Here is a 9,032-nt window from a genome sequence, read left to right as displayed (position 1 = left end):
GGGAGATACAAAAACAAAATAGTCTCTGCCCTCAAGGAGTTTATGTCATAGGGTAGGATATACTTGAAGGGTTGAGCAGCCAATCCAAAACTGGAATATGCTAATAGATTGTAATCAAATGCTTTCCTTCAGGGCAGAGCTGGTGGAATGACAGAGTGGACTTTAGAGGACGAATCTGAGAATTTGGGGTTCTGAAGAATAAGGCACTTTACCACATGAATAACCACTCTTGTAGATTCCCTTTTCTCTACTCTGCCTCCCCACCAAAGGATACTCAACTCCTCTCCCCTGCCTTTCCTAGACGTTTCAGAAAGCAGTCATGGCTCATTTGAATATCTCCAACTAGCTCTCCAAGGAGAAACTTGGGGAAAAGAGAGACAATTGGAGAGAGAGTAGGGATGTTACCCCTGAGTTCTAGACCTACAAGGAAGTGATGATGTAAGCAGTGCTGAGACAGAGAAACATAAACACCATTGGTACCCTTTTACAGATTTGGTGAGGAAGACTTGTTTGTAAAATATAAGTAAAGACAGTTCTTTAGTCCTCCGAGAAGTCCATTGTGTATGAAAGCTATGGCCACAGGGAACAGCAATGTGTTCAGAAAAATGTAGTCACCTTGGTACAGAGCATATTCTTAAACTATACACATACCTGCAGTATTCTTCTTCTTTAAATCAGTTTGTATAGAGCCGGTACCCTGGTTGAAGGAAACTAATGCTAATGCCATTGGGTTGGGGGACATCAGATACTGAAGTTCACCAATCATTTGAATGGAAGCAATAAGCCAGAGAAATGAGAAAATCTCCCCAAATATACTCAAATCTTTCATATCATGGTGGAACACCTCTAACACAAAGGTTAGAAAATTTTAGAATGGTACCAATTCAATCTAAAGTTGCAATGGTGGGTAGGGGTCATCTTCATTAAATTTCTCAAGCAGAATCATCTGCCTATAAAGTGGGGGTACAGCCTTTCAAGTGTTCTATTGTCCACTTCTTAAAGGTCCTGAGAATTACCTGCCTGAGAAGAAAGTGGGGCAGTGGGACCTCTTAAATTCCTTTCTAGCCTAGTGCCTTTAACAATTCTGGTGGAGAAGGAAGATACAATAATATAAAGTGAGTGGTGCCTTTAACAAAATGGTTGACTCTCTGGTGCTTCCTACACAAGAGGTTTCTGAATCTCACGCGGTTTCCTCATGCTCTGAATCTGTGCCTTATAATCAGTCTCACTGCCTGCCTCAGCAGCTAGGTGCTCCAAGGAAATCCTGCTATGGACACAACTTAGCTTTTCAGTCTTTATCTGCTCTCCCTCCACCCAGCCTCCTCCTCACGCCCAGGTGGGGATTTCCCTTCTCACTAGGGAATTGCTTAATCACTAGTATACATCATCCCTGCCCCTGGTAGGTTGTGACAGTTGGCACCAAAAACACCTGAGCAGCCATATCTCGCATTTCTTCCTCTACTCACATTCTCTGAACTCCAGCCAAAGTGAACAATTCACCATCCCCTGAACACGTTCTGGCCTTGGCTCAAGCTATCCCCTCTGCTTTGAGTGACTTCCCATCTCCACCTGAAATCCAACCTGTTCTTCAGTTCAATTGCCACCTCCTCTGTGTGAAGCCTTTTCTCAGCCTTCTAGTCAGAAATATTCTTTCTGCCCTTGACATTCTCTTAGAATTTTGAATATATCTCTCAATGTTAGCATGTTATTTTATTTTCTATTTTAATTATTTGTATATGTTTCTCAACAACTCCTGTAAGAACTCATATTTACATGATACTTTCATATTTTCAAAGTATCTTTCTCACAACAGCCCCATGAGGTAAGTAGTGTATAAGCATTCTGTCATTCCCACTTAGCAAATCAGGCATTGGAGGCCCAGAGAAATGAAGTGATTGCCCATGGTCACACAGAGAGTGTCAGAGTCGCGACTGGAATTCAACTCTCACTACAAATCTAGAACTTTTCCCATGATACTTCAGACTCTTATGAAACAACATAATGGAAAGTGAACCAAACTTGGGGTTGAGACCTGGGTTTGAGCCCTGGTTGGGACATTAACCAACTATTTGACCTTGGACAAGTTTCTGTACCCCACTAGAGTTCCGTTTCCTCATCTGTAGTAATATGGTGTTGGATTAGACAACCTCTAAGGTCCCTTCTTTAGAACAAGGAACAATCTATGAATCTAGGATGTATTGTTTGTCTTTTTTATCTTTATATGTTGCTTTCTGCCTAGTGCAACATATTACACCACGTAGGCACTTAATGCTTGTAGAATTGAAATGGATTCTGCCAGTAGGAAGGGCCAATAGTGTCCTATTGACTAGGAAATATGAGTGGATTCCACATTGGTAGAAAAGAATCCATCCATAGTAATTAGTCACTATTCACAGAATACTTTTAAAAAGAGCACAGATGAGATGGAGAGAAATAAGGAGAAGCAGAAGAGCCTATATACAATGACTCTGATAATGTAAATAAAAACAATACTAAAGAAAGCTGAACTCTAAGTAATTATAGTAACTGATCTGGGTCCAAGAGAACAGATAATGAAACATTAACTCCCTCTTCTTGGCAGATAGTTGAGGAACTACAGGGACAGAATGCTGAATATATCATATACACACACATTTAAAGATATATATAGATATATACATACATCTGGGTTACATATATATGTATTATATAATAGATGTGTGTTTGTGTGTATATATATACTGCATCTGATGATATATTTAATATATACATAAATATACAATACATATATATGTACATGTATATATCCATGTACATACATACACATCCAGGACGGTCTGGGCATGCCCAGTTATTCTAACATGGAGGCACCTTGAGGGACTTTTAGAGCATGACCAGATTGTCTATCATGGAGTCCTCTACAGCCCCTACAACATGGGTGGGGATAGTCTCCTTTGATTGGCTGCCTGTATCTTTAAAACTGGCCAGACTGAATCAAGCAGTCCTTTTTCTGCCACTCTTTTCCTCTACCCTTTTCCTTTAGGCAATTCTTATCTGCTATGTCCAGAGGGTAAGGATCCCAGTTCATCTATAGTATGAACTAAATCAATGAGAAGGAAAGGACTTTCCTTCTCCTGCTTTCCCTCTTTTGTCTCAGCTCAGAGAAATGGGCTTAGGGGTATTTGTTTTTGCTCTGTGTTGTTTGCCCTCAGTTTCAGGTGCCTGAGGTGATCCTCATGGCAATTCATAGAAACCCCAGGGCACCAAGAGTTGGAGCCATGGAGACCTTAGAGCTAAGATTTTAGGCAGGGTGGACAAGTCAGCCAGACCACATGATAGCTCTGAGAAGCCAAGATGCCTGGGACTTAAGGCCAAGGAAGGTTTAGGATTTGAAACTGGGATTATGCTCCATGGGAACCAAGCTAAACTATGAACCTAATCCCTTCCTCTCCCCAGAGACCGAAGTGATTCAAAGGAAAACATGCCTTCTAGGTGTTGGGGGAGTAAGTTTGTATATTTGTGAATTTCCCTTTTGAAGTAAATATTTCTGTGTAAGAGATAGTCTGAGTGTTAGCGGCTAAATGGAACTTGGGTGCAGGGGACCACTCTGTCCACTGGAGGTAACACTTGGTTGGAGGTGAAGCCATTCAAAGAGCCTAGGTACCCCCAAGCCCCCTTAGGCGGACCAGAGAACCCAAAAACCAGGATAAAATGATAAAATCTCACCTATGGACCTTCAGGCCATGGGAACCAGGGTGATCTGTGTTACATACATATATATTCTTTTTGCTTGATTATTTTTCTTTCTATAAGGGCTAGTGTTCAGTTCTAGAGGAGTCAGAGAGGGGGTCAGAAATGACCATGATGTTAAAAAGGCAGGGGGCTTCAATAAATTTTATTTTTTAAGGAATGTATCAGTAAATTCCCGAATGATTAAAAAATACTGGGAGGTATATACACTACTGCAAGAAGTTTGCTGGTCACAAATTCCTCCACCTGGAAGGGCCTACCCCTTGTCTCTTGATTTTGGAATCATACAAGGCCCACTCAACCGGCATTCGATCTAGGGTGCTTTCCCTGATTCCCACAGTCAGAAATAGGATATGAGAACTGAAAGGGATCTCAGAAACACCCTCATTTTACAGATAAGAGAGTAGGCCCAGAGAGAGAAAAGGACTTGTCCAAACTTGCACAGGTCCTAATAAACAGAAGAGCTGGAAGCTGAACCCAGATTTTCTGACTCCAAATCCAGTCCTCTTTCTATTGAGATTTGTTGTGTTCTTAGCCACAACTCAATACTTTCTAGCTCTCATGCACTTGTTCTATTTTGGATTAAGTTATTTATAGCTGATATTTATGGTTTACAAAGTACTTCCATTTCTCATTTGATACCCACAAGGACACTATGAGGTAGGTGGTGCAGCTGTCATTATCCACTCCCCCCACCCCATAAGACACTCCATCTCCTAGCTCCAGGCATTTTCACTAGCTGTTTGAAATGATCTCCCTCCTCCTCCTCCTCCTCCTCCTCCTCCTCCTCCTCCTCCTCCTCCTCCTCCTCCTCCTCCCCTTTCTCCCCTCCTCCTCCTCGCTTTCCTTGCTTTTTTTCCAAGTCTCACCTTAAATTTCCACATCCTTTTTTATGCTAGTGCCTCACCTCTGAGATCACCCCCCGCATTTTACCACCTATATCTAGTTTGTACATAGTTGTTTTCATGTTGTCTCCCCACCTTTAGATTAGGAGCTCCTTGAGAACAGGAAATATCTTTTGCCTTTTCTTTTTGTCCTCAGTATTTAGCACAGTGCCTGGCACATAGTAGGTGCTTAATAAGGCTAGTAGACTGAAGAGGAAACTGAAGCTCATACGTAAAATGACTTGCTGAGGGTCACATAGCTAATAAGCAGCAGAGCATGGGTAGGTCCAGAAGCTTGACAAAACAATCTAACACACACACACCTCTGTAGTCCACAAGTCCCTTTGGCATCAACTTGGTAGCATTATTCAAATGAACCAGCACTGTTTCTGGTGATACCTAGTCCAGGGCTGTCCAACCTTAGGTTTTTATTGAAACAATAGACAATATATTTTGATTTGCCATTTTAGTGAGAGCTCTGCAGTAGCTAGGCTTCGTTTACTAAAGCATTTATGGAAATTTCTATACTTGTAGGCAGGCCACATAAATCACACTGGGTGGGGCACATTTTGGACAGCCCTGATCTAGAGTACAGTGAGCCCAGCACCCTTAAGCATTCCCAGGTTATGAGAAAGTATAGAGTAGGGGAAAGAATTGTAGCAGGTCTCACTACATCTTTGATGGTGGTGATTATCATTGGAAGGCAGCTCAAATGTCCATTTATAGTCACTAAAATCTGTCCCTCAGTGACTCCTGTCCTTTGCTTCTACTTCCTACCTTCTGGAGCTAATCAAAATAAGCCTTATCTTTCTTGCATCCAATGAGTTTTCTGTCTTCATTACCTCCTTCTGGAGGTTACTCATTCCAAATATTTCTTTCTGCCTAGAGTTGGTTCCATTCAACCTCTTATTTTGGGGTTGATTGTTGGCAACCTCTAAAATCTGAGGCATTTTTTCCTAAATGAATTTAGGAATTCATTAAATTAAATTAACATTTATTAAATTAACATTAAATTAAATTTACAATTTAACAATTGTAAAAAGTATTTGGTCACTTCCCCTTGTCTCCTGCCCTTGAACCAGGAATGTTTTCTCATGTCCAATAACGGATCTTGCCCTCTCTATGGCAAATATTCCCCTAGAAACTGTACCTCACCTTCCACTTTTGCTAATTCCCTCTTTCTCTACCCCTTGTTGTCCTGGGAAATACTTTATTTAGTTCTCCTAAGTTGCCATAGAATGCTTCCAGTTGTGTATTCTAAGCAGGAGTGAAAAGCCACAAAAACAAATCTGTACCCCAGGAAGCTAAAACTCCTATCAGCCAACAGTCTTCCTTAGTTAATAAAATTCTTTGCTTTTAGTTTGGCCTCTTATTTTTGATCCACGGCCATCAGAACAATACTTGTGGGTGCATTTCCCCCTCAGGGTTCTATTATTTCTGGTCAAGAAATTCCCCAGCAGGCATCACTGAGAGGATATTGGTGAGGGTGTGTGTGTGTGTGTGTGTGTGTGTGTGTGTGTGTGTGTGTGTCTGTCTGTCTGTCTGTCTGTCTCTGTCTCTGTCTCTGTCTCTGTCTGTCTGTCTGTCTGTCTGTCTGTGAAGTATCACTGAGTAGCTTTATTTTCTATGCACAGAATGCAAAAAGGAGAAATCAGATGCCCAACTGTGCAAACAACTAACTATAGGATGAGCATAGGAAGCAAACAATTAATACAAAAAAGGATGGCAATTTTTTAAAAATCACATTTTCAAGAGAGGTATCTCACAACAGTATTTGGGCTGTATTGGACAGATCTTTGAAGGCAGAGAGGCCAAGGGTTCGTGTGCTTTCCAATTTTTGTGACCTCAGCAAAGAAATAACATGACTGAGGACAAAATGGCATGCCAATAAAAAGTCCCTGTCAAAGGCATTGCTGGATTCCACACTTATAAACCTGATCCAAAAATGTAACTAAATATTGTCCACTATTAAAATGTAAACTAAAAAAAAAACCCCAACCAGTTAGTCATAGAAAAACTTCAGTGGTTCCAGGAAGGCATCAGTGGGCTGCTGGTTTGGCCTTTCACAGACTGGACTGGAGAGTGACTGTCATTTTAGGATCCTCAGCAAACCAAACACTTAGAAACTTAATGACAAGTCAGCAGCCTTGAATCAATGGTTCAAAATAACTGTCCTTTTTTGGGTTAGTATTTAATATAAAACATTAAATCAAGTTTTATCTTTTTTTCTTTTAAAAATAGTACTTTGTAGATAAAAATACATATATTTATACATTTAGTTAAAAAGAAATTCATATTTCTTTTTTTAATTTAATTTTTTTATTTAATATTTTTAGTTTTCAACATTGATTTCCACAAGATTTTGAATTACAAATTTTCTCTCCATCTCTACCCCCCCACCCTAAGATGGCATAAATTCTGATTGGCCCCTTCCCCAGGCTGCCTTCCCTTCTACCACGCCACTTCCCCCCCATCCCTTTTCCCCTTACCTTCTTGTAGGGCAAGATAGATTTCTATAACCCATTGCCTGTATACCTTATTTCCCAGTAATTCAGCAACATTTCAGGAGACTCAGACAGACACCCCCATATTCCTGCCGGCCATTTCAGGACAAATGCATTAAGGTAAAGGCTTTCTTCTGATAGATAAATTTCCCCGCTGTAGTTACAGGCTATATCTTGCCTCACTTGTATCAGCGAGATATCTTCCTCACACTCACTGAGCCATCTTCCATGCCAAAGGAGCTCCTAGACATGTTGATAAATAGACTTGTGTCCATGACTCTTGGTATCATTATGATGGTTTTGTTCACTTCCTTCTATTTATGCCCCAAATCAAACTTCCAGTCCAGCAGGAAGTTTCCCATTATCCTTCACTCCAGGGTTTGCCTAACAAATGGCCATTTTGCAGCTCAGCCATTCAGTCAGACATCTGGGCCAGGATTCTGGTCATGCGGCCATATGCCATTGGGATGGCTTCAGTTGAATTCACCTTCACCCCCTGGACCCCAAGATTCTTTGAATACTTCCTGTAATGGTTCCAGTCCTAGATCACAGCCTCCACTGCCTTTGATGAGACCGAGGTCAGGGTCTACTTCATCAGCCCCATCAATAGCAACATCGAGCTCAAGATGTTGGTCTAGGCTCCTTAATGTTAAGCCATTCTGAAGATTTAACTGCTGGGCCTGAAAGGATGGAGAATTACAGATAATGTTTAGATTTTCTTGTACAGCATGGTCAATGGTAGAGCCACTTCCAGTTCTCAGCACTAGTCCCTCGGCCAGCAAGCAGCTTGGGAGGCCACAACATTCCTGCTCCTGAAGGCAGCCTCTGGGTGTGTGGGTATATTTAAGGGGCATTTGTAGTAATGAGTAACTTGTGATTAATGAAAGCACTATGCAGTTTCCAATATGTAATTTAGCTCAACCTCCTCTTCCTGTTCAATTCCGACCCCAGCTTATTTTCTACCAACAGAATTTGGCCAAGGTACATGAATTGATTGACAAATTTGACAGGTTGCTTATCTAACATCATGTCTCAGACAGGGCCATATACATTGTTTTAACCACTTTGTTTTTCCAGCCTGGATGCTTAAACCATTTCTTTGGTTTATATGGATTTTTACAAATTATAACATTCTTTATAATATTCATGCTGTATGGTACAGTGGGACTTGAAATAACAGATCTGGGTTTCAGTACCAGTTTGGATATTATGTGACTATGGACAAATCACTCTCCTTCTCTGATCCTCAGTTTCCTCATTTGTAAAATATTATAAGCTTAAGCTTTCTGCTCTTTTAATGTGGAAGCTGCTAAATCTCATGTGATCCTGACTGTGGCTCCATGATATTTAAATTATTTCTTTCTAGCTGCTTGCAATATTTTCTCCTTGACCTGGAAGTTCTGGGATCTGGCTATAATATTCTCAGAAGTTTTCACCTTGGAATCTCTTTCAGGAGGTGATCAGTGGATTCTACCCTATGGATCTAAGATATTGGGGCCATTTTCCTTTTTTAATTTCTTATGATGTCTAAGCCTGTTTTTTGATCATGGCTTTCTGGTAGTTGAATAATTCTTAAATTATCTCGCCTCAATCTATTTTCCAAGTCAGTTGTTTTTCTGATGATATATTTCACATCTTCTTCTGTTTTCTTCATTTTTTTGACTTTGTTTTATTGTTACTTGATGTCTCATGGAGTCATTAACTTCCACTTGCCCAATTCTAATTTTTAAGAAAATATTTTCTTCAGTGAGATTTTGTATCTATTTTTCCATTTGACCAATTCTGCTTTTTAAGTTCTTTTCTTCAGTATTTTTAATTCTCTTTTCATGCATCAATCTCATTTCTTTCCCTGTTTTTTCTCTATCATTCTTATCTTTCTATAACACTTCTAGGAATTCTTGTTGGCCTTGGGTCC

The 9,032-nt window shown here is 40.4% G+C and overlaps 1 pseudogene; it reads right to left on the bottom strand.

Annotated features, from left to right (window-relative positions):
- Positions 1 to 7,305: 7,305 nt before the first annotated feature.
- LOC118842217 lies at positions 7,306 to 7,971 on the bottom strand (annotated as a pseudogene).
- Between the last annotated feature and the right edge of the window lie 1,061 nt (positions 7,972 to 9,032).

This window comes from Trichosurus vulpecula, chromosome 3 (genome assembly GCF_011100635.1).
Source record: "Trichosurus vulpecula isolate mTriVul1 chromosome 3, mTriVul1.pri, whole genome shotgun sequence".
Lineage (NCBI taxonomy): Eukaryota > Metazoa > Chordata > Mammalia > Diprotodontia > Phalangeridae > Trichosurus > Trichosurus vulpecula.
This window is presented reverse-complemented; position numbering and strand designations above follow the sequence as displayed.